At 40.1% G+C, this 25078-nt stretch overlaps 1 protein-coding gene and 1 long non-coding RNA gene across 2 annotated transcripts in view; one reads left to right on the forward strand and one right to left on the reverse strand.

The window, feature by feature from the left end:
• The window catches only part of GRIN2B (glutamate ionotropic receptor NMDA type subunit 2B), a 1262499-nt gene that overhangs the window by 463696 nt on the left and 773725 nt on the right, over positions 1 to 25078 (forward strand). The gene's annotated exons all lie outside the window — the stretch shown is intronic.
• LOC142657997 (uncharacterized) overlaps positions 1 to 25078 on the reverse strand; it is an 83385-nt gene that overhangs the window by 844 nt on the left and 57463 nt on the right. The window contains exon 2 of the long non-coding RNA XR_012850012.1: positions 177 to 332. This is a non-coding gene — a long non-coding RNA (uncharacterized LOC142657997). The remainder of the gene's footprint in view (positions 1 to 176; positions 333 to 25078) is intronic.

Raw genomic sequence — 25078 nt, forward strand, 5'->3', positions numbered from 1 at the left:
CTGATAGAATTTCTTACCTTTTTCATGGTCATTACTATACTTTTTAAGGCTACGTATCATATTTATTTAAAAGTAGTGGCACTCAGTTAAAGACTTTTATATACAGTATGCACTTGACTTGGGTGTAACTATCAGGGATAGAGAAGCGACATATCTTTTAGTCACCGAATCATCACCTTTAAGGATATGTTCATACGCAGCTGATTTGTTGCTATTCATCTGAATATCTGAATGGGGTTTGCAGAAATCCATGCGAATGCTGCTGCAACAACTACATTTACATGTATGAAATATGAACTTTTGCAAAAGATTTCTTGATTGCTTTACCGCATCTAAAATAAAAAGAAAAAAACAACAACTTTACAAATGGTATTTATAAAAAAAAAAATACTCTGTGTATTCAGCTTATATACATGTGTATATGTAAAGGGTTTGTTTGTAAGTCTTTAAGCATTAAAAGATAGGTTTGCATATGTGCTGTATACCTAAAAGGTTAGTATTTATTTTTGTCTTTATTTTATTTTAGATACATTGGAGCAATAGAAATCGGTTACAAATGTGTCCATATTCTTCAATCTGCCTAGATATTTAGCTGTTCAGAGGCTGTCACTGCAGAGATTTGTTAAAGAAAGTCTCTCTAACAACTAGTCCCATGTTTAGCAGGGGAAAGTTTATTGCTGGAACTGAGTAGATCGGAATGCTTTTCTGTCTGCTGCAACTTTTACAGTAGTCCAGTAGAGCTCTTTTGTATCTTCGAAACTCATTGGCTACAATTCAGATACTAAAGAATAAATAGATATATCAGTCATGTAGTTGTTTAACCCCTTCAGAACTGAGCCTGTTTTGGCCTTGAGGATGAAGTCGATTTTTTCAAATCTGACATGTCTTAATTTAAGTGGTAATAACATGGATGCTTTTACCTTTCCAAGCGATTCTGAGATTGTTTTCTTGTAACATATTGTGCTTTATGTTAGCGGAAAAATTTGGTCGATAAATTCAGTATTTATTTGTGAAAAACAACCAAATTTTTAGAAAAACTAGCATTTTTCTAAATTTAAATGTATTGACTTGTAAAACAGATAGTAATGCCACACAAAATAGTTACTAGCTAACATTTCCCATATAGCTTATGTTTGCATCATTTTTTGAATGTCCTTTTATTTTTCTAGGACGTTACAAGGCTTAGATCTTTAGCAGCAATTTTTCACGTTTTCAAGAAAATAGGCTATGTTTTAGGGACCAGTTCAGTTCTAAAGTGACTTTGAGGGCCTTATATATTAGACAGTCCTCATAAATCACCCCATTTAAAAAATTGCACCCTCAATGTATTCAAAACGGAATTCAGAAAGTTTCTTAACCCTTTAGACGCTTCACAGGAATTAAAGCAAAATACAGGTGAAATTTACAAATTTCATTTTTTTTGCCGAAATTCATTTGTAATAAAAAAAAAATCTGTATAACAGAAGGTTTTTCAAGAGAACCGCAACGCAATATTTATTGCCCAGATTCTGCAGTTATTAAAAAATATCCCACATGTGGTCCTAGTGTGCTAATGGACTGAAACACAGACCTCAGAAGCAAAGGAGCACCTAGTGGATATTGGGGCCTCCTTTTTTTAGAATATATTTTATGCACCATGTGAGGTTTGAATAGGTCTTGTGGTGCCAAACCACTGGAAACACCCCAAAGGTGACCCCATTTTGGAAACTACACCCAAAGGAATTTATCTAGGGTTATAGTTAGCTTCTTGACCCCACAAGTTTTGTTGCTAAATTTATTGGAATTAGTCTATGAAAATGAAAAACATTTTTACAAGGAATAAAGGAGAAAAAGCCCCCATCATTTGTATTTGTCATACACTGCAAGTTTGGACACATGGCAGGGCTTAGAAGGCAAGGAGCGCTATTTGTCTTTTGAAGCTGAAATTAAGCTAGAATGGTTTTTCTGGGTGTCATGTCGCATTTGCAATGCCCCTGAGGGACCAAAACAGTGGAAACACCCTAAAATTGACCCCATTTGAGAAACTACACCCCTAAGGAATCTATCTAGGGGTATATTGAGCATTTAGACCCCACAGGTCTTTTGCAGAATTTATTAGAATTAGGCTTCACAAAGGATAAAAATCTGCCAACATTTGTAAAGCAATTTCTCCTGATTACGACAATACCCCACAAGTGGTCATAAATATTTTTCATTAGAAATTAATTAACCCTTTCTGGACAGATCCATTCTTTGCTTTTTAATTTTCGTTTTTCACTCCCCGCTTTCCAAGAGCCATAACTTTTTTTTATTTTTTTATAAATGTTTCCAATTATTTTTTGCGAAAGGAGTTGTAGTTTTTATTGACAATATTTAATGTACCGTATAATGTACTGGTTGACTGAAAAAAAATTATTTGCGGGCTGAAATTGGAAAAAACTGTGATTCATCCATTGTTTTTTGGGTTTTCTTTTACGGCTTTCACCGTGTGGTAAAATCGACAACTTAAACTTATTTTTTGGCTTAATACGATTACAGTGATACCAAATTTATATAGGTCTTTTTATATTTTACCATTTTTACAAAAAACAAAAACAATTTTTTGTTTCACCACATTCCGAGAGCCATAACTTTATGCTTTATTTTTTTGTCGATTGAGTAGTGTGAGGGCTTATTTTTTGTGGGATGAGCTGCAGTTTTTATTAGTATAATTTTTTGGTACATACAACTTTTTGATCACTTTTTATTACAATTGTTTTGAGAGCTAAGGTGACCAAAAAGCATCAATTTTGTCGTTTTAAATTCGTTTTTACCGTGTTCACCGTGCGAGTTAAATAATGGTATATTGTAATAGTTCCGACTTTTATGGATGCAGCGATACAAATTTTGTTTATATTTTTATTTTTTACATTACTTTAGAGGAACAATGTGAAATGGAGTAAAGAAAAAAAAAAGCTACTGTGTGGCGTGCTCCCACTGGTGATGTATGCTCAATACGATAATGGAGAATAGGTTTCTTTTTTCAAATTTATTCCAAATAAACTTTAAAACATAACAAACACTAGTAAAAAGAAATGCTACGCGTTTCAACCTAGGACCTAGTTCTTTATCATGCTTATTAAACAAACAAACAAATGCAATCCTTTTATATCCATTTAAAGGAAATACTTCTGGGTCAATGGTAAACTCCCATTCCTTGCTTGTAATTCATAAAGCTTTAAAATTAATAAAAGTAATAAAAGTAAGTAATAAAATTTGAAAGTGTTTATACATATAAAAAATGTGACAATATTAAAATCATGTAAAAAAAATAAATATATATATATATATATATATATATATAAAGATCGGTTGCAAATAGTTTTATCAATGAACTATCATATATTCAAATATGAGCAATATTTGATCTTCTAGTGTTTTTAATTAATATTCTACAAATCAATATAAAAATGGTTACAAACGTTTATATGTTTAATAGATATGAGCAGAGTAAACCTAAAATATGTATCAATGCTTAAAATACTATTAGCGTCTCCATTGTCATGGAGCCGCTAGTGAAAAGGTCCTGAAGTGCTGGACAGCTCCCTCTAATGTCTGACGGCTTAGCTAGAGAAATGTGTTATAAGGCGATGAAAAATTGATCAGCTCCTCCCGCATTAGGTGGGAGCTTTTGTAATCATTGCTTTGCCCCTGCGGAATAGACTGTAATGCAGCTTTGAAACTATGCACGTACGGATTCACCTGATGCAGCATATTTTGAAGTGGAGATATAAGGTTAGTATTTAGTTGTGGAAAGTTCTGATTTCTGATATTCGCCTGTTCATTGTAATCTGATACAAAATAAATCTGAATTTTTGTTGGCTCATCTTGTGGTAGCAAAGATCCGAAGAGATGGTAAACTTGGCCTTGCACCTTGAAGGTTGGGATTAATGGTCCCTCTGTAGTTAGTTTTGCCCCAAAAGATGTCATTTGGAATGCGCTGTTATATAAATAGATACTGTCTAAGAAGTGTATTGCTTTAAAAGTTGTTTTATAAGCTCTGGAGGTTCTTGAAATTCTTCAGTGAAGTTTACCACTTGAACAACAGATTCCATTTGGTTCTTTTGACCATTTGAGAGCACCGCAAAAATTGCAAATTACGACCATACCACCTATGGAAGCGAATTCAGCATAGTCAATCCTAGGGGAATACATAAAACTTGCTGTTTCCTTATTGACCCAAGGAGCAACATCATTATCTTGGCACGTGCGTTCATAATTCCCTAACTGATTCCAATCGTCGTTGATATTGGTCTTCGCTTTCGAGAGTTCTGGCCTAGTTGTGACGTTTGCAATCGGCGGTTAATCGCGCTTCACGTTCTTCACTACTTTCAAGCTCTGGATAGGTCGCTGTGTGAGCACTCTGACAACTCAAACGAGATTCTCTGTCGGTGAAAGTTTCAGACTTGCGTCTAGCAGATAGTTGCGCTTCGCATTCCTCGTTACTCTCCAGAGACCGCTGTGTACTTAGCCGAGACTCACGCTGGGTAGAAGATTCTGATGCGCGAGTTCTGGCCTGATGTTCTTGAGCTGCAGTAAGTGTCGCCTCATGATCTTCTTCAGATTCTTGAGACCGAATTACTCTCATTCTTTTTGCATTTCTGCATTTGATCTTTTTCTGGAAGGCATTTACTCTCTTGAGACCGAGAGGCTGCTGTCCGAGCCCTTAGAGACAACCAATCAGATTGCAGTTTTTTGAGGCAGCTAGGTGCATGAAAGCAGTGAGCAGATTGGTTGCTTTATCTTTCTTCTATGTGTAATATTCAATACGACAAATCTTGGAATTGTTGTCTATAGCAACCAATCAGACTAAATAAGCCATGAATAAGGACGCTGTGGTCGTCTGAAACACGTAGGCAACGCTTATGCTTTAAATCCACCCTTGTACCTGGAGCATTTTCTTCTCTTTTTAATGAAGTTTCAAATAAAATTGGAACGTAGTTCCCCTTTTTAACATCTCTTTTGTTTTGGCGCTGGATCTATTCCCTACACCTTTATCTGTCCCTACACAGTGTGCCGACGCGGAGATCCGGGCGCAGTCAGCAGTGCAAATCTGCCAAAGGTGAGCTGGAGAATTCCTCCTACAAATTTTTTTTCCAATCAGATTACAGTTTAGATTCTCGTGAGGCGGCTAGGAGAATGAAAGCAGCAACCCGATTGGTTATTATATCTCCCTTCTATATGTAAGAACCAAAATAAACAAATGTTGGAACTTTTTGTCCTCAGCAACCAATCAGATTGTTGTTTACATTCTTGTGAGGCAACAGGTGAATGATAGCAGCGATCTGATTGGTTGCTGTATCTCCTTACTATGTGTAAAAATCAATGTAGACAAATGTTGTAGCTGTTGTCCATAACAACCAATCAGATTACAGTTCTTTTTTTCTGAGGCAGCTTGGACAATGAAAGCAGAAGCCTGATTGGTAGTTATATGTGCCTCCGATGCATAAATAAACCAATATAGACGAAAGTGGGAGTTGTTGTCCTTAGCAACCAATCAGATCACAGCTGTAATTTGTCTGAGGCAGCTTGAAAAATTTGCCTCAATTTGATTGATTACAACCTCTCCCTTATATAACAATCAGTATAGATGACATTTGGAGCAGTTGCCCATAGCAACCTACTGGTGTCTATTTTTTCAAGACAATACAAAATGAAAGTAAAAATGTGATTGGTTGAACGTTAACCCCTTAGTGACCACCAATACGCCTTTTTACGTCGGTCACTAATGGGCTTTAGGCTAGGCTGACGCCTTTTCACGTCAGCCTAGTCTAAGTCCTGCACGGGTCTCCCGTGCAGGCAGGAGCCGGGGCTCTGCTGTCTGATGACAGCTGAGCTCCTGCTCCAACGTCCGCGATCAAAGTTTACTTCGATCGCGGCCGTTTAACCCGTTAAATGCCGCCGTCAATAGCGACCGCAGCATTTTACTTTGTTTACAGAGGGAGTGAGCTACCTCTGTCACCCATCAGCGGCCCGCGAATGCAATCGCGGGTCTCCGATGGGGTGTCATGGCAGCCGGGGGCCTGATAAAAGCCCCCAGGTCTGCCCTGGACATATGCCTGTTAGGACGCGCCAGAGGCACGTCCTAACAGATTGCCTGTCAGATTTACACTGACAGGCAATAATGCTCTGGTATACGAAGTATACCAGAGCATTATAGCAGCAATCGGAATATCGCACAGTAAAGTCCCCCAGAGGGACTAATAAAATAAGTAATCAAAGTGAAATAAAGATTATTAATAAAAAGTAAAGTAAAAAAATAAATAAAACCATTTTTTTTCCATAAAAAGTGGTTTTATTTAGTAAAAGTGTAAAAAAAAAAAAAAAAGTACACATATGTGGTATCGCCGCAACCGTAATGACTCGATTAATAAAGTTAATATGTAATTTAAACCGCAAAGTGAACACCGTAAAAAAAAAATGCAAAAAACCATGGCGAAATTGCAATTTTTTTCCATTGCCCCCCAAAAAAGTCATAATAAAAATGAATCAATAAGTCCCATGCACCCCAAAACAGTACCATTCAAAACTACGTCTTGTCCCGCAGAAAACAAGCCCAAAAAATCACTACATTGATGGAAAAATAAAAAAATTACGGCTCTTGGAAAGCGACGATGCAAAAACAAATAATTTTATTACAAAAGTGTTTTTATTGTGCAAAAGTCGTAAAACATAAAAAAACCTCTACATATGTGGTATCGCCGTAATCGTACCGACCCATAGCATAAAGGTAACATGTTATTTACGTCACATAGTGAACGGCGTCAATTTAAAAACGCATAGAACAATGGCGGAATTTCAGGTTTTTTTTATAATCCCCCCCAAAAAGGTTAATAAAAGTTAATATAAAAATTATATGTACCCAAAAATGGTGCTATTAAAAAGCACAACTAATCCCGCAAAAAACGAGTCCTCATACAGCTGAAAAAATAAAAAAGTTATAGCTCTTTGAATGCGACTATAGAAAAACGAATAAAATAGCTTGGTCATTAGGACCTAAAATGGGCTGGTCACTAAGGGGTTAAATTCGCATATCTTCTGATTGAGTGAACCGATTGCGATGAAATAAAAACTAAATATTACTTCAAGTTGACCCCATCCGAATTGGGGCAGTAGTTTTTACGTGATGCGTGCACAAACAAACAGACAAACAGGCAAAAATTCCAAAAATGATCTTAATGCATTCTATCACTTATCCTTCATCCGCCCAATTATTTTTTTTCGCAAATGTTTTCAATGTTCAGACACGCAAAGTTGACAGTTTTATTATATGTAGAGATTTTGGGAGGAGTGGTGACCAGAAAATAGCGGTTCTGACATGATTTTTTATTGTATTTTTTTGCGGTGTTCACCGTGCAGGAAAAATAACATTATAGTTTTATAGTTTGGGTCGTTACAAACGCGGTGATAGAAAATATGTGTACTTTTTATATAGTTTCATTTTTTTCCTATAAAGAAAATCTTATTATAAGAAAAAAAGTAGTTTTTGATTTTGTTACATATAAAAAAAATTTTAAACGTTTTTTTACTTTTGTTTTTTGTCCCACTAGGGGACTTGAAGACCTGCAGCACTGATCACTGCAAGAATACATTACACTACCTATGTAGTGTAATGTATTCTAACTGCCATTGTGATGTTGACAGTCCTACTGACAGGAAGCCTATCAGAACCAGTCGGAGCCTGGTCCTGATAGGCTTCAGCACATGGCAGACCCAGAGGCCATTGTCTGGCCTCTGGTTGCCATGCAATGCCAACCATCGGTACCCCCCCCCAGATCGCATAGTGGGGGTGCCATTGTGCTACAAACCCCTTAAATCCGGCAATCGAAATCAGCAGCAAAGGACCACTGTCCGGCAATACAGAGACCGTCAAGGTGCACAAAGTAACTGCTCATCTGAACTTGCAGTTGCGTCAAGGTGCTGGAAGGGTTTAAAGAAACACTCCAGATATTTTATCTTTTGCCTATGTAGCGCAGCATAGGCTATTATTAAAAAAAATATTTCGAGGCTCCTGTGTAAATCTTGTGTATACCTATTTTAGTGGATGTGCCATTTATGGTTTGTCTGCCATCTTGGTTCCTTCTTCCCCTCTGATTTGGTTCCCTTAATGCAGCCTACATTTCCAAGGATGCTCCTGGCTTTGCAGAGGTGCCAGAAACTCATCACAGTGCATTTGCTTTGCTCTGAGTCTTATCTAAGTGCAGCAAGTGAGAGATTAGTGACATAAAACTGACGTCTTCATACTGGAAAGTTTCAGTGTATCCTTTGCGATGCAGCTTCAGTTTGTCTCCTGCTTGTGATAGATTTCTCTCTGACAATTGTACACAGGAGTGAGGAGCAACATCTCAGAAATACACTGGACTCTGCACACAGCACTAACAGATAGGAGACAGGTAGTGCGAGTCAGGGGAGTTTTATAACTCTGCAGATAATCATTGTAAGGGTTTACATATTATATCCTCGCACTACTTCTTCCTTAGATAGGGAAGAAATAATCTCTTCAGCATCACTACATGCATGAAGACACTTACAGAGGAACAAGGCGGGTGAAGCTGGGTGGGAGAGGAGGGGATACAGAGCTGCCAGGGGGGATTTTATTGGTGTGTGTTCAGTATGCATAGATGCGACTGAGCTGAGAAGAAACAAAGAGACACTTATAATAATAATAATCTTTATTTATATAGCGCCAACCTATTCTGCAGGACTTTACAATTCAGAGGGAATATGTACAGACAATATCAGACATTACATAGTGATAAAACTAGTTAACAATTCAAACAAGAGGAGTGAGGACCCTGCTCGCAAGAGGTTACAATCTTTAAGCAAATAGGGCTGACATGAAATATGAATGTAACGCTGTGGGCCGCCAATATCCGTCCTCCCATGGCGGCCGCCAGCATCTTTTACCTCTGTGCCGCTTTCCCCTCCTCCTCCTCGGGGACGCCGGCAGGTTCTGCTCCCACCCGCTGCTCGCTCCCGTAGGTGCGCGCCCTGGTGTCCTCTTAAAGGGCCAGTGCGTGCACCATTATAACCTTCCCTAGCCTATCCCTGTGCACCCTGCCATACTTAAAGCCGTCCTGCCTTCCTTCCTGTATCTGAGCGTTGTTGTGTCTACCCATGTTTGTTTAGCAAATGGTCCCTTCGTTTTATCCGGTACCCAGTGTTCCCGTATCCTGTTTCTTTTATCCCGTATCCAGTAATTGTGTTTGTTCCAGTACAAAGTATAGTTTCAGAGTTGAAATTGTTATCTGTGCTAAGTGTCATTTGTGCTAAGTGTCATTTGTGCCAAGTATCATCTGTGCCAAGTGTCATCTGTGCCAAGTGTCGTCACACCAAGTGTCATCGCGCCAAGTGTCTGCCACGCCAAGGGTCTGTCTATCTTCTACACAGGTACTCTTGTCCTAAAGACTTCCATTGACTGTTGTATGGCCAGCTGCTTCTCCGCTACGGCGGAGTGGTCTAGTGGGTCCCAATACCCCAGAGTGGTGACAGTAAATATGCTTGCTCAGTACAATGTTCCAACTATTATAACTGGCACTGAGGCCAGCATACTGGGGATTTAAATAGTGCTTTGCCCATTCGCTGCCCGCCATTCCTGCGAGCCATTTCGAGAGACTCATTGCGGCAGCCGGGTGAGATGGTGCTTTACTGTGACAAAATGAGTACATTACACATGCTTTGTAGCATGCCACAATATTATAAGTCAGAGGCCCACAGAGGTAAAATATGGGTACATAGATTTCTCAGGAGACGGCTGTATGCCTGAGCCCTTAGTTTAGTCATTAAGTAAGCTTGAGTATCACTGTGTAACTGACATCTGTACTCCAACAATGGATTCAACATCCCACAAGATCTAAACTGAGAATAAAGCATTATATAAGTAAGAGCAGTGAAAAATAAGTAAAGCAACGTATAGGCAAATACATTCAACATTTTATGAATGTAGATTCAATTTTGTAGTTATGTTGTGCAAAAGTGGCATTTGCCTTTACCTACATATTTACAGAACAAACACCTTACCAACTTTATCAAACCAAGTCTAATAAGTGGAGGGAAATGCATTTTTCTGTAATAAGATTTATCACAGTTTCTTATCACTGTTTGTACTATTTATTTATGGGAGAACAACGGTTACACTTCACATTTTAACAATGAAGTTTACTTGGTGTGTGGTAGACAATTAAATTTAATTTACAAAGTATTTTACAAAGGAAAAGTGTATACTCAAAATGAACACCAAACCAACAACAGCCACACTGATACACAACATAGAGTTGGTAGGACAAGCCACATAAACCATGGTACAGAATAGCAGTCATGTGTCCATTTTATGTTTTGGTTTTTTTCCTATTTCATCTACACATTCTGATATGACCCAGAAAATGTGTGGATTATTGGGCATCACTCTTCCGGTAAATAACTGCCATGCTGGCTCCATGTGACCTCATATAACTGCCCCTTCTTCTTTGCATCTGTCCCTTGGTTTGCCCCTTTTTTTACTGTAGTGCTGTAGTCCATGCAGTCTAGGGCTCTTTTGATGCCGTGTTCAAGTTTTTTGCCAGTAGTATGGAGAAAAAGTTTGTGGTAATAAGTGATAATAGGATAAAAGATTTTCCAAATAAGGACTACTGGTAAAAAGATTGTAAGGACATCCCACTTTTCTTCTATCTTTATTGTTTTACTTTTTATTGAGATCAAGACACAGAATTTTTTTTTTTTTTATGTCACCCTCACAGAGATGATACTTTCTGTGAGATGCTTGGCCACTCAACTGTAAGCTGTGAAGAAGAAAGTGGCTTAGGCCAAGTCAGCTTCATGGGGTGGGATCTATTATAAATGAATGGATGATATTACTTTCTAAGAAAGCAGATGACCTGTGTGAAATGTTCCTGATTTCAATGTTAGCAAAATATTTCTGTTATGATCTGTTAAGTCCATCATGAAACTCTCAAAATGACATTATACAGTATGTGCCATATTCCAACCTGCTTATGTGGTGTATTCAACTTTTCCCCAAATCACCACTTTGGTAGCCCTTTAACTCGACACGTGAATGCACTAGTTCACAAGTGATTGATATAAGATTACTGACTGACAGATGACAGCATCTCTTTAAGAATTTCTCATTTCCTTAATACTAAAAATATTAGATTACTTACAGAAATCTAGTGTACTTGGGTGGATTATGGCCTATGCCCACCGTATATGTAAGAAATGGTCTTCCTTGAAAAAGTAACATACATCCACGTTCTTCTGAAAAAGTGCACAGTGTAATTTTAGGAGTGAGCATGTAAATAGTAACAGATGGAAATACTAGGAATAAAGGTGGAAACAGCTATATCTAATTTTCCCAAAAAGGTTTTGTGATTTTTGAAAGTAAGATTCCTGGCCTGTGCGGTTGTGAGAGTTATCCCTGTGGTGCTGAAAAAATGGAGATGGGAACAGCACTCCCCTCATTTCTTTTTAGATCCTTATGATGCACGCCAAGCTAGAGGCATGGTCCCAGTTTCCTTCACAAACATATGATAGAAGTAAGACGGTAGGCAGCACTCAAGGGGTGAGGATAAATCACGAGTGGTTTATTCCAGTGTGCAATGTTTCGGCTTGTTTAAGCGTTTATCAAGCATACAAACAACTGATATAGATGCGGTCTTATATACCAGTGAACATCAAGTAGTAAAATAATCAAATAACAAATCCAGATCCCAGTGTCAAACCGTTATGGGCAGTAACATTTGTGCACCAATGGATGTGTATGTATCAAAGTAGATAATTGTGGTCGTCATGGCCACAGTATGTAAACAAAAATAATTTGTCCGTGGCGAAAATCAAGATGTAGAAGAATATAAGCATTGATGGTACTAGTAAGTAAAGAGTAGAAATTGTATATGTATCTGCGGAGGATACACAACTGTTTGGCGATTGTGACCGGGAGATTGTTGAAGTGAACCAGACACTCTGTATCCGGAGTGCGGCGCTGGTGCACTTGTCAAAGGCAATCTGGCATCACATGTAACACCGGGGTCATGGTGTCGCGAGTGTGATTACATGGCCGCATCACACACATCAAGTAATAGCCCTGGCTGCAGAGGGAAGACGGTGCATGATGTGGTCACGTGAGCCACTATTGTACTCGTGACGTGATGACGTCAGCCGCTATCGAAGTCATAGTAATCTGTTTAGCATTGTGGGCATACCAAATTTATATGGAACGCCCAGAAGAGAGCGTCTTGGTGTGCTGAAAGAAGTCTAATTGGCTGAAGTTTACATGTAGTTAGCCTGCTGTATGTATAGTAAGGCTGAAAACCAGGCTTAGTACAGTCAAGGGCTGTTATATAAGAAGCTGGTAAATGTATATATTGTCGCAGAGAACACAAAGAATAAAGGATATGTAACACATGACATTTTAATAAGGCATTTAGTGCATTAAAGGTAGTATAATAATAAGTAACAGCTAGCTCCTTAGGACAGAAGGTTCATAATGATGTAACATGAAACAAAGACTATATCCACAATAACCGCTGCTCAGGGGCGGATTAAGGGTACCATGGACCATGGGCAGTTTACAAAGTTGCTCCCTCAAACTCTGAAAACACTGTATCGTATATTTACAGATTTCTGTTTAGACGCCCACAGATCTGAAACGGTATTGAATTTGCTGTAAAAGCAGAATAAGCCATACAGAGGAGAAAAAAAGCAGAATACTTTGAGACCCTAAAGAGGTCAGGAGCTTTAAATTGTTAGTGGTTTCCAGAAAAAAATTATCTGCTGTGCGTGAATATAACCTTTAAGAACCAGTCTCTGTTGTTTAACCTCTTAAAGTCCAAGCCATTTTTCATTTTTTTCATTTTTGTTTTTCACTCACTGCCTTCCTAGAACCATACCATTTTTATTTTTACATCAATGGGGTGGTGTGAAAGATTATTTTTTTGAGAGAGGATTTGTAATTTTTATTGGCACGATTTAAAGTACCATATAATGGTTGAATTGGAAAAAACTGTGATTCCTCCATGTTTTTTGGGGTTTACTTTTTACTGTATATATTTATCCTATCTTAAGGTAAAAATAGATTTAACATCTAATTTTACCTTAAGATAAGGTAAAAATATACAGTCCCAGAACCAAGCACAGTACATAACTATAGAACCCCAGAACCAAGATAAGGACATACAGTGAAGGAAATAAGTATTTGATCCCTTGCTGATTTTGTAAGTTTGCCCACTGTCAAAGTCATGAACAGTCTAGAATTTTTAGGCTAGGTTAATTTTACCAGTAAGAGATAGATTATATTTAAAAAAAAACAGAAAATCACATTGTCAAAATTATATATATTTATTTGCATTGTGCACAGAGAAATAAGTATTTGATCCCCTACCAACCATTAAGAGTTCAGCCTCCTCCAGACCAGTTACATGCTCCAAATCAACTTGGTGCCTGCATTAAAGACAGCTGTCTTACATGGTCACCTGTATAAAAGACTCCTGTCCACAGACTCAATTAATCAGTCTGACTCTAACCTCTACAACATGGGCAAGACCAAAGAGCTTTCTAAGGATGTCAGGGACAAGATCATAGACCTGCACAAGGCTGGAATGGGCTACAAAACCAAAAGTAAGACGCTGGGTGAGAAGGAGACAACTGTTGGTGCAATAGTAAGAAAATGGAAGACATACAAAATGACTGTCAATCAACATCGATCTGGGGCTCCATGCAAAATCTCACCTCGTGGGGTATCCTTGATCCTGAGGAAGGTGAGAGCTCAGCCGAAAACTACACGTTGGGAACTTTTTAATGATCTCAAGGCAGCTGGGACCACAGTCACCAAGAAAACCATTGGTAACACATTAGGCCGTAATGGATTCAAATCCTGCAGTGCCTGCAAGGTCACCCTGCTCAATAAGGCACATGTACAGGCCCATCTGAAGTTTGCAAATGAACATCTGGATGATTCTGAGAGTGATTGGGAGAAGGTGCTGTGGTCAGATGAGACTAAAATTGAGCTCTTTGGCATTAATTCAACTCGCCGTGTTTGGAGGAAGAGAAATGCTGCCTATGACCCAAAGAACACCATCCCCACTGTCAAGCATGGAGGTGGAAACATTATGTTTTGGGGTTGTTTCTCTGCTAAGGGCACAGGACTACTTCACCGCATCAATGGGAGAATGCATGGAGCCATGTACCGTCAAATCCTGAGTGACAACCTCCTTCCCTCCACCAGGACATTAAAAATGACTCGTGGCTGGGTCTTCCAGCACGACAATGACGCGAAACATACAGCCAAGGCAATAAAGGAGTGGCTCAAAAAGAAGCAAATTAAGGTCATGGATAGGCCTAGCCAGTCTCCAGACCTTAATCCCATCGAAAACTTATGGAGGGAGCTGAAGATCCGAGTTGCCAAGAGACAGCCTCAAAATCTTAATGATTTACAGATGATCTGCAAAGAGGAGTGGGCCAAAATTCCATATAACATGTGTGCAAACCTCATCATCAACTACAAAAAACATCTGACTGCTGTGCTTGCAAACAAGGGTTTTGCCACCAAGTATTAAGTCTTGTTTGCCAAAGGGATCAAATACTTATTTCTCTGTGCACAATGCAAATAAATATATATAATTTTGACTATGTGATTTTCTGTTTTTTTTTTTAGATAATCTATCTCTCACTCGTAAAATTAACCTAGCCTAAAAATTCTAGACTGTTCATATCTTTGACAGTGGGCAAACTTACAAAATCAGCAAGGGATCAAATACGTATTTCCTTCACTGTACATACAACACCAGAACCAAGCTCACTACATAAATAAAGAACCAGAACCAAGTTTAGCACGTAAATACAAAACCAGAACCAAGCTCATTACATAAATACAGCCGCAGAAATAAGCTCAGAACATAAATACAGCTCCAGAACCAAGCTCAGTACATAAATACAGCACCACAACAAAACTCAGTACATAAATACAATACCAGAATCATGCTCATTACATAAATACAGCCCCAGAACCAAGCTCAGTACATATATACAACACCAGAACAAAGCTTAGTACATAAATACAGCCCCAGAACCAAGCTTAGTACATAAATACAACACCAGAACCAAGCTCAGTACATATACTAGTCCTTCTCAATGAATTTGAATATCATCAAAAATTTAATTTATTTCAGTCATTCAATTCAAAAAGTGAAACTCATATATTATATAGATTCATTACACACAGAGTGATCTATTTCCCGCACTTTTTATTTTAATGTTGATGATTATAGCTAACAGGCAACAAGTAAATTTATACTCTTAATATGCAGCATGTGACAGAAGCAACAGACTCCTGTGAAGCTCCAGAAACATTAATCACTCATCTGGCTAAAAGTCTCTAAAGAAATTGATTGGAAAGGCAAGATAGTACAGGTCCAAAGTGACTTAGATAATGGTGAGAACATAACAAGAGATTAGTGGTGCCAATGATGATAAGCTATTATGGCAGTAACCCATGTTAATGGGGTTTTTACAATAATTAAAAAGTTGCTACTTTTCTAGGAATATTTTTGACATTAGTCTTAAGGGATTTGTAAAGTATTAGGTTGTTATTCTAATGTGGTCCGATTCTACAAGAATCGGCTAATACATACAGTGATAATATGCAACTTGTTTTATTGTTTTATATAAGCGAACTTAGTAATGGGAACAAGACTGGCTTGGCCAACAACCAATAGACATCAGTAGATTTAATATAAATGACTCTTATCTAATACTGTACTAGAGAAAGAAAACATTATTTTCTACTGCTGCAAGTAGAGTTGGGGCTTGTCGTGAAACGAAAATACTTTACACCCCTTTCTTACAGTATGTAGTGATTACTGTGATGACAAATAGTTATACTGCTTGCTGAATGCAGTGATGCACATAGTCATAGATTACATTTATTTATAGACTATGGCAAGTTGCCTGGCGTAGAAAAGTCACAAACGGCACAAAAGTTGCAATTTCCACTGCTCACACAACTTTGCTTTACAGGGGTGGAGGTTAGTGGAAGAGGTGGTACCACCACAGCCTGGCACATTTATTATAATTTATACCTGAAACTGGCTAATATTATAGAGCAAATCTACCCCAGCTTATAGCTGCCATAAATTTGACTCCTCGTTGCATGGATAACCAGAGATGCACATAATTTATTAAGACGCGTGCACCTCTTAATAAATTAAGCGCATCTTACGACAGTAATCAGTATATTAAGCCAGACGTATGAAGTGCCAGTCGGAATAAATCTCCCCCTATGTATCTGAATCCCATGCAAATTAGCTCTCCTCCAGGAGGAATAAAACTCTCTCTATTGCCAGCTGTTGTTAGCTACCTTGTAATATCTGGCCCATTAAAGGTCCTTGAATCATGACCAGGGATATCAGCAACACCCACCTGTAGACAGCTGTTTCAGAGTTCTTGATCCTGATCAGCACAGAGTACTGGTTGGTTGGGTAAGTTGCCATAGACACCGCTATTGGAAGGTACTGGTTTTCCTTGCGGAGATCCATCTGGGGTAGGGAGTTTTACAGGCAATGCTCTCTAAGTAATATATGCAAATTAGCTCTCCAACAGAAAAAAAAGACAATTCTCTAGTGTCACCTGTAGGTAGCTATCCTGCAAGTCAATATCTGACCTATGAAAGAGCCTTGAAACATGACTAGGGGTATCAACCAAACCAGAGACCCATCTGTAGACAGCTGTATCATCTGGATCTCTGCAAGGAGAACCAGTTTCTTCCCAGAGCTGTCTATGGCATATCACCCTGCCAACCAGTACTCTATTCTGTACAGACAAGAAGCAAGAATGTCAAAACAGCGGACTACAGATGGGTGTCTCTGGTTTGGCTAATATTCTTATCCTTGTTGCAAGGCCCTTTAATGCACATATACCTTTCTGTACAAACTTGTCTTACAAATACTCTTTAGTATCATGGGCAGCTAACTGGTTCATGCACATGCTGTGTTGCATCTACCTACAATTAGCTACATTCACCCCTTTTTGTGTTGTGTTGGCGGTTCTATGTCCGTGCATCTTCAACTTTCTCTTGGCCCCAAGCTACTTGAACAGCCCCTATGTTTCCAACCAGCATGTATTTAGCTTAATGTGCTCTTTTAGGGTGGAAAAAGGAAAACACTAGTGGCCTAAGACAGCCCTTATGTAGGTATTAGAATTTTAGACACAAGGCCAACAATTACCAGTATTGTTAGGTGTAAATTTACCTGTGTTATAAACTATGTGGAGGTACAGTAAGGCCTCATTCACACGACAGGGTCCGAGTGTCGGCCGGGAAAATCAGAAGTTTTTGGCCGATTTTCCCGGCCGGTTTGCATCCGGTTTGCATCCGTTCCGATTCCGTTCCGGGCCGTGTTGCCGTTTTTACCGGCCGATTTGGACCCAATTTGCATCCGTTTTTTTCCCTGGCCGTTTTAAAATCGGATGAATTTTATTTAAATTTATTGCCACACACAGCTCTCTGTAGATAATGCCACACAGCCCCCTGTAGGTATTGCCACCCAGACCCCTGTAGGTAATGCCACCCAGACCCCTGTAGGTAATGCCACCCAGACCCCTGTAGGTAATGCCACCCTGCCCTCTGCAGGTAATGCCACCCAGCCCCCTGCAGGTAATACCACCCTGCCCCCTATAGGTAATGCCACCCTGCCCTCTATAGGTAATGCCACCCTGCCCGCTGTAGGTAATGCCACCCAGCTCCCTGTTGGTAATGCCACCCTGCCTTTTGTAGATAATGCCACCCTGCCCCTTGTAGGTAATGCCTCCATGCCCCTTGTAGGTAATGCCACCCAGCTCCCTGTTGGTAATGCCACCCTGCCCCTTGTAGGTAATGCCATCCTGCCCCTTGTAGGTAATGCCACCCAGCCCCCTGTAGGTAATGCCACCCAGCCCCCTGTAGGTAATGCCACCAAGTCCCCTGTAGGTGATGCCACACAGCCCCCTGTAGGTTGCACCCATCCCCCCCCACATTTCACGAGAAGTCACTGACTTCAATGTCCATATATGGACAGTGTAGTCACTGACTTCTCCTGGAGAGGAATTCCCTGCCACAGGTCGGGAATTCCGCTTCAGAAGTGAGTGACATCACTGTGTCCATATATGGACAGTAGTCACTCACTTCTCCTGTAGCGGAATCCCCGGCCATAGCATCGGGGATTACGCTGCAGAAGTGAGTGACATCGCTGTGTCCATATATGGACAGTGTAGTCACTCACTTCTACTGTAGCGGAATCCCCGGCCATAGAGTCGGGGATTCCGCTGCTGAAATGAGTGACATCACTGTGTCCATATATGGACAGTGTAGTCAATCACTTCTCCTGTAGCGGAATCCCCGGCCATAGAGTCGCGGATTCCGCTGCAGAAGTGAGTGACATTAGTGTGTCCATATATGGACAGTGTAGTCACGCACTTCTCCTGTAGCAGAATCCCCGGCCATAGAGTCGGGGATTCCGCTGCAGAAGTGAGTGACATCGCTGTGTCCATATATGGACAGTGTAGTCACGCACTTCTCCTGTAGCGGAATCCCCAATCCCCGGCCGGGGATTCCGACTCCTACAGGGAGCAAAAAAAGACCCTCCTCCTCCTCACATGCACTCTGCACTGTGAGGAGGAGGAGGAGGAGAGAGAGCACGAGCGACGGAATACATGGCCATCACTCGGGACACATTCCGGTGATGGCCGTGTATTACCCGGCCCCATAGACTTCTATGGGAGCCGGGCGGCCATTTTTTGACAGCCGGTTTTCCTAATGACGGTTTATTGTTCCTAATGCAGCCGGGTAACGGCCGATTTATGAACGGCCGGCACCTGGCCAGGAAACCCTGTCGTGTGAATTCCGCCTTACTGTGGCAGCATACATTTATGTGAAACATTGTTGTTTTTTTTTGCAGTCACATTTGCTTATATTATTATGAACAGACTTCAGTCTGCTGGCATTTTATTTAAGAGCTAACATTATGGTATTGACTCAAAGAATGAGAATTTGTTTCAGCGTGATGGAAAAGGTCACTGCACCTCCCCTGATCTAATCCAGAATCCATCAGGCTTGGACAACGTTTTTCTTCTGTTCCTGCATGCTCTAAGATTAACCTTCTCATCACCCTGTGGCATAATGAGCTGTGAAACATTTATTGCAGTAATGCAAGTTAACCCATATGGGTTTAGTACAGAATGTTATATAATGCAGGATATTTCAAAGAAAAGATCTCCTGTTATGCACAATACTTTAGAATAGTGTCAACATCTGGTCCTATCATGGTGCAAAAGGAATATCAAGACAAGCCCAACACAGGATAACTTGTAGAAATATATTATAGCAGGCAGCATCTAACTACAGTGGGAAATTTACAAGTAAATCAACAGATTTTGAGCTACATATAAGTCAGGTTAATAGGCTTTAACCAAAAATTGTTATACAAAATGAATTGGTGTTAGGCCTCATGCACATTGCAGAGCTAGATACGGTACTGAGACACATGGAGTCCTTGCAGCTCTATACTATGGCGTTGTAGGCACTCCATGTGCTGCTGAATAGTGCCTTCTTACAGGCTCATATTACAGAGATATTCTCATAGATTGCCTCTGGGGGAGAATATTTCCTTAATATGGCATCCGATAAACATGGCTGTAACAACTGACAGATATGTGGATCCACTGGGCCACTCCGCCGTAACAGAGCAGCTGCTGATCAACAAAGTCAATGGCAGTCAGAGAAGTTTTGTACCTAGATAGTCAGAAGTGGGTTTGTGCAGGACAATGGAACTTGGCTAGGACACCAGGCAGGAGTAGTGCAGTCGTCATGGACACTGGACTTTGCACAGGCACCGGACACAGATGGCGAAGTCGTCACGGACATTCGACTTGGCACAGGCATCAGAAACGGATACGGCATTCAAGATACAGGATACAGCTAGGAACCATTTGCAAGACTAACACTGGGAAGCAATAACATTGCTTAGGCACTGGGACAAAGGGCAGGTCAGACTATATAGTCCAGGAAACAGCTGGTGAAACTTTTAGTAGTGCACGCGCTGGCTCCCTAAGGGACCACCAGAGCGCACGCACCCTATGGGAGCTAGGGCCAGGAAGTAGAATGCGAGTCCAGGTAAACTGACATCCACCAGAGGAGGGGAGATGGCGATTTTCAGCGGTCATCGGCACAACTGTGGCACAATATTCATAATGAACCTGACAGAAAAAACTTTTGTATATGTTTGTATGCGGTACTCTATAGCTCCAAAAGGTTCTGGGGGTACTGTATTCAGCCTCTGCACAACTCAGAGGTTGTACAGAGCTGTAATATGGTCATGTGCAGGTGCCATTAAGGCCGCTGTAAAGAAATGATTGAATTGTACCTCTGTCTGATTGCCTGAGTAACATTCTCATAGATAAGATTATCATTATGATCATTTGAGTCAGTTGAGAATTTATACTTTATGGGACAGACTTACTATTGTTGTTGCGCAAAAATTGAGGCTCTGGTTGCGCCTTTTTCTTGGTGCAAATCACTTTCGATAAATTTATTATTGATTTGTGCCAAGAATAACTAATTTTTTGGCTAATTAAACACTTTTCAAAATTGTCTAGAAAAGTGGGTGTGGCTTGGAGGAAAGTGGGCATAATTTAAAATGTGCCAAAGTGCACTAAAATTCTGGAGCAGAAAACTGGCAGGAAGAAAAATATGTCGAGCATGTCTAGCAAGATGGGGCAAATTTATCCTACAGCACGTGCCACTTTAATAATTTGGCACATCTTCTGATTTCCTGGCCCTTGTTTGCGTTGTCAAAACGTTAGACAGCAATAGCAAATCTGCCCCTTTATCTTCATTCATTGACAACAACAACAACAACAAAAACACAATATCAACCACTGTGCTGCACAGTGTGAGCTCTACTAGCCTTATGAAGGGCGTATGACTGAAACGTTGCTATGGCTAAAATTTACATTTGGTGTACTATCAATATGGATTAATTGCAATAAAAAGGATTTTTATTGCACCTGCAAAACCGGAGGGCCAAACTATTTATTTATTTATTTATTTGCTGGATTGTCTTGGTGGTGAGGAGTTTTATTAAAAGGTCTTGGCATTTAGAAAATACTAAAATATCACACAAGTGTACTGTCTGAACCACTTAGTCCACTTTAAAAAATTTGGCTCATCTTCTGACTGCCTGGTCTAACTTTGCACTGTCTAAATGTTAAACTGCTTTACAAAATCTGTCCCTTTATCTTCATTCATTGACAAAAAACAACAAATGTCATCAACCCAATTAACTAGATGCCGACTGTCACGTAGCGGGTTTGTGGACACACTAGGCCGTACCGCCGTACCAGGGAGGCAGCTGGCCAAACAACAGGGAACCCCAGCAATACAATGTCCCGCACAATGGTACCTGGATAGTCCAGACAGTAGCCATAGCTCTGGTACAGATTGAGATGGGGGCAGCAGGTAACGCCAAACGTGGCGGGTGACACAGGTGCCGCAGGTTGCGCCAGACGTGGTGAAGTCCTCCGGACGTGGCAGATGACACAGGACGTGGCAGATGACACAGGACGTGATGGATGGCACAGAAGCCGCAGGTTGCACCAGACGTGGCAAATTCTTCTGGACGTGGCAGATGACACAGGACGTGACACGACTCCGACACTAGTAGGCACAGGAACAAGAACAGCACGGGGATACAGGAACAGGTAATAAGGCACGGCTAACAACTAGAACGGGAAACACTAAGGGACCATTTGCAAGACAGACTTTGGATAACTAACAACGCTCAGGCAAGGATCAGAAGGGCTGGGGCCTTCTTATAGACCAGGAAATCAGGGCAGTTGATGATGATGATTTCCTGATGTGCACGCGCTGGCCCCTTAAGGCCGGACATGAGCGTGCGCGAGCACCCTACGGGACACAGCAGAATGGAGCGTGAGTGCTGGCGTCTCCTAAGAAGGAGATGGGGACCAGCGCTCACGGATCGTCGGGAGGTGAGTAAATCCGACGGCCCACGGCCATGGACGCTACACCGACACAGGGCGATAATACTTGTCCTGAGCGGCGGGTGCTTGCCGCATTAAGATGAGCAGTCTCGTCCTGTATAACTGCCAATGTGACTGCGCGCGATCAGGAGCAGGGCAATGGCTGTAATACACAGCTGAAGTAACGCTCTAACGGCGGAGAGAAGAGAAACCTCTTCTCTTTGCCGTTAACCCATTGAATGCCGTGATCAAAGCTGATCATTCAAAGTGAATAGGAGACCGCCCTTTGATCGCATCACAAGAAATCCCTGTGATGCGATCGAGGCCCATACCTTGTTTTGCTAGACAGCCCACATGGTCCATTGAAGGACCCTAGGGCTGTCTGACCATATTCCCTGTTGTTAGGGGATACGCACAGGCTAATGTACTGGTATATATATATATATATATATATATATATATATATATATATATATATATATATATATATGCCACTTCATTACAGTTAAGAAATAAAAATGAAAAATACCTCGAAGGGATTAAAAAAAAAGTTTAATTAATTTAATGTTTTAATGTTAAATTTAAAAAAATTCTAAAATCGTAAAAAAAATCAACAGAAATACAATTTTTTTTACAATAAATAAACTTTTTAAAATATAAGTCACAAAACATGAAATAATATAGACATATTTGGTATTGCCACGACCGTAACAACCTGTACAATATATGTATAACATTATATCTGATGATCAATGTATGGTGCAAAAAATAAAAAAAATAAAACTGCAGCGGAACTTTTTTCTGCATTTTTGCAAAAATAAAAATGTATATAAATGAAACGATAATGCATTTGTGCCAAAAAATGGTACATACATAAAGTACAACTTCTCCAGCAAAAAACAATGTCTCATACAACTACGTCATACAAAAAATAAAAAAAAGTTACAAAAAGGGAAATATAAAAAAACTGTTCTGTCCTCAAGACCAAAATTGTCTGTGTCCTCAAGGGGTTAAAATTGCTCATTAAATAGGAAATCATAAAAATGTCAAACAAGAGCAATCCATGGTAGCTGGCTACAAAATATTTAATAAAATACTTTCCATATGGTTCAGACCAGTCAAAATATTTCTTAGGCTCTGTTCACATCTACTTTGGGGTACCGTTCTGATGTTCCGTTGGAGGTTTCCGTCAGAACGGGACCCTGAGCAGACACAAACTAGAGGTTTCCATCTCCATCACTATTGATTTCAATGGTGACAGAGCCGGTGCCCCTGGTTTCCATTTGCCTCTTTTGTGCACCTGATCCGTCGTTTTTCCAGAAGCAATAGCGTAGTCGATTGCGCTATTGCTTCCGGCAAAACAACTGATCCGGTGCACAAAAGAGACAAACAGAAACCAGGGGCATCAGCTCCGTCACCATTGAAATCAATGGTGATGGAGACGGAACCCTCTGGTTTCCATCTGTGTCAGTTTGTGTCTGCTCGTGGTCCCGTTCTGACGGAAACCTCCGACAGAACGTCAGAAAGGGACCCCAACGCAGATGTGAGCAGAGCCTTACCCACAATATTCTTGTCAAGAATATATAAAAAAAAAAGATCTTTTCAAAAGTAGTATTCTAGTAGCAGCATTACTATACAACTGTATATGGTCAAGTCAGGTATAGGATTTATTACAAGCTCTGATTTAATGTATATTTTCAGGTTGAAAGATATTTAAGTACTTTATAGTCTAGTTTTGACCTGTTTCATATGGATTGTCCCTGGCACGGTGCCACAATACAACTGTGACACAAACTTTCATATACTTGATAGGCACTCAGAAATGTGATTTAACACAGCGGAACAAGGTCAATATCTTGCTTGTCTTCCACAATCCTAAGAGCATTTTATCCTGCAGCTACTTTGCAGGAGATAAATTGAAGACTGTTACCGCATTGATAAATGGACCATTCAATAACACAGAGTCACACTAAGTGCAGTGTGGGCTATATAGGATGCGGAACAAATTTGTAAACACTGCAATATTATTTTGGACATTTACTAAAATACACACTGGTCCAAGACTTGTAGCTGTTTGTGGAGAAAAATGCAAATCTCTGCATACGTTAAATATGAGTTACTTAATTTCATTAAATGGGACATAAATGTAATATATAATATAGTCTTAACAACACCTATATTTCAGCTGGAAGTCAAGAACTCTCCCAACCTTTTTCCAGGGTGGAAACATTGAATAATAGGAACGATTCCAAAATGCCAAAATAAATAACACAGAAAAGCATAGTACAGTAAAGTTTGTGTTTTCACAAAATATAGTGGCATTTTGCATTAAAGGGGTTTTCCTATGAAAGACATTTATGACGTATCCACAGGATATGAAAAAATGTCAGATGCGGGTCCCACCTCTGGGACCCGCACCTATCTCCAGAATGGGGCCCCCTAAACCCCGTTATGCCACTCTGTGTTGTGGCTGAATCAGGTGAATTCCGACCATGAAAAAGGTTATATGGTCGTGAATTACGAAAACAGCGTGGGACCTGGAACTATCTGACATTTATGACATATTCTGTGGATATGTCATAAATGTCTCTCTTGGGAAAAACCCTTTAACTCTAGATTGTTATGAAGAGTGATCAGATGAATTGAAATTAACTTAATCACAAAACCCCATTTGTACTGCTTTTCAGCCCTGCCAGAAAATAACTTGCTAACATCATTTCAGTGATCTACTTGTTAGCTCACGAGAAAGTGTTAATGAGGACAAGGCAGCTGATATAATTCTGTCATGCTGATTGAATTATAAGAGCAGCCTGGTTGCTTTAAAAGGGGGATAGGGCTTGAAATCAATGTCTTCTTCTGTTAACCATGGTTACCTCCAAGGAAACACAAGCAGTCCTCATTGCTTTGCATCCAAAGGGCTTTATAGGCAAAGACATTGCCTACAATTTTGGCCTTGAGGACAGAACAATTTTTTTATATTTCCGTCTTTGTATCCCGACGCTCATAACTTTTTTATTTTTTGTATGACATATGAGACTTTGTGTTTTTTGTGGGACAAGTT

The sequence above is a fragment of the Rhinoderma darwinii genome, chromosome 7 (genome assembly GCF_050947455.1).
Source record: "Rhinoderma darwinii isolate aRhiDar2 chromosome 7, aRhiDar2.hap1, whole genome shotgun sequence".
NCBI lineage: Eukaryota > Metazoa > Chordata > Amphibia > Anura > Rhinodermatidae > Rhinoderma > Rhinoderma darwinii.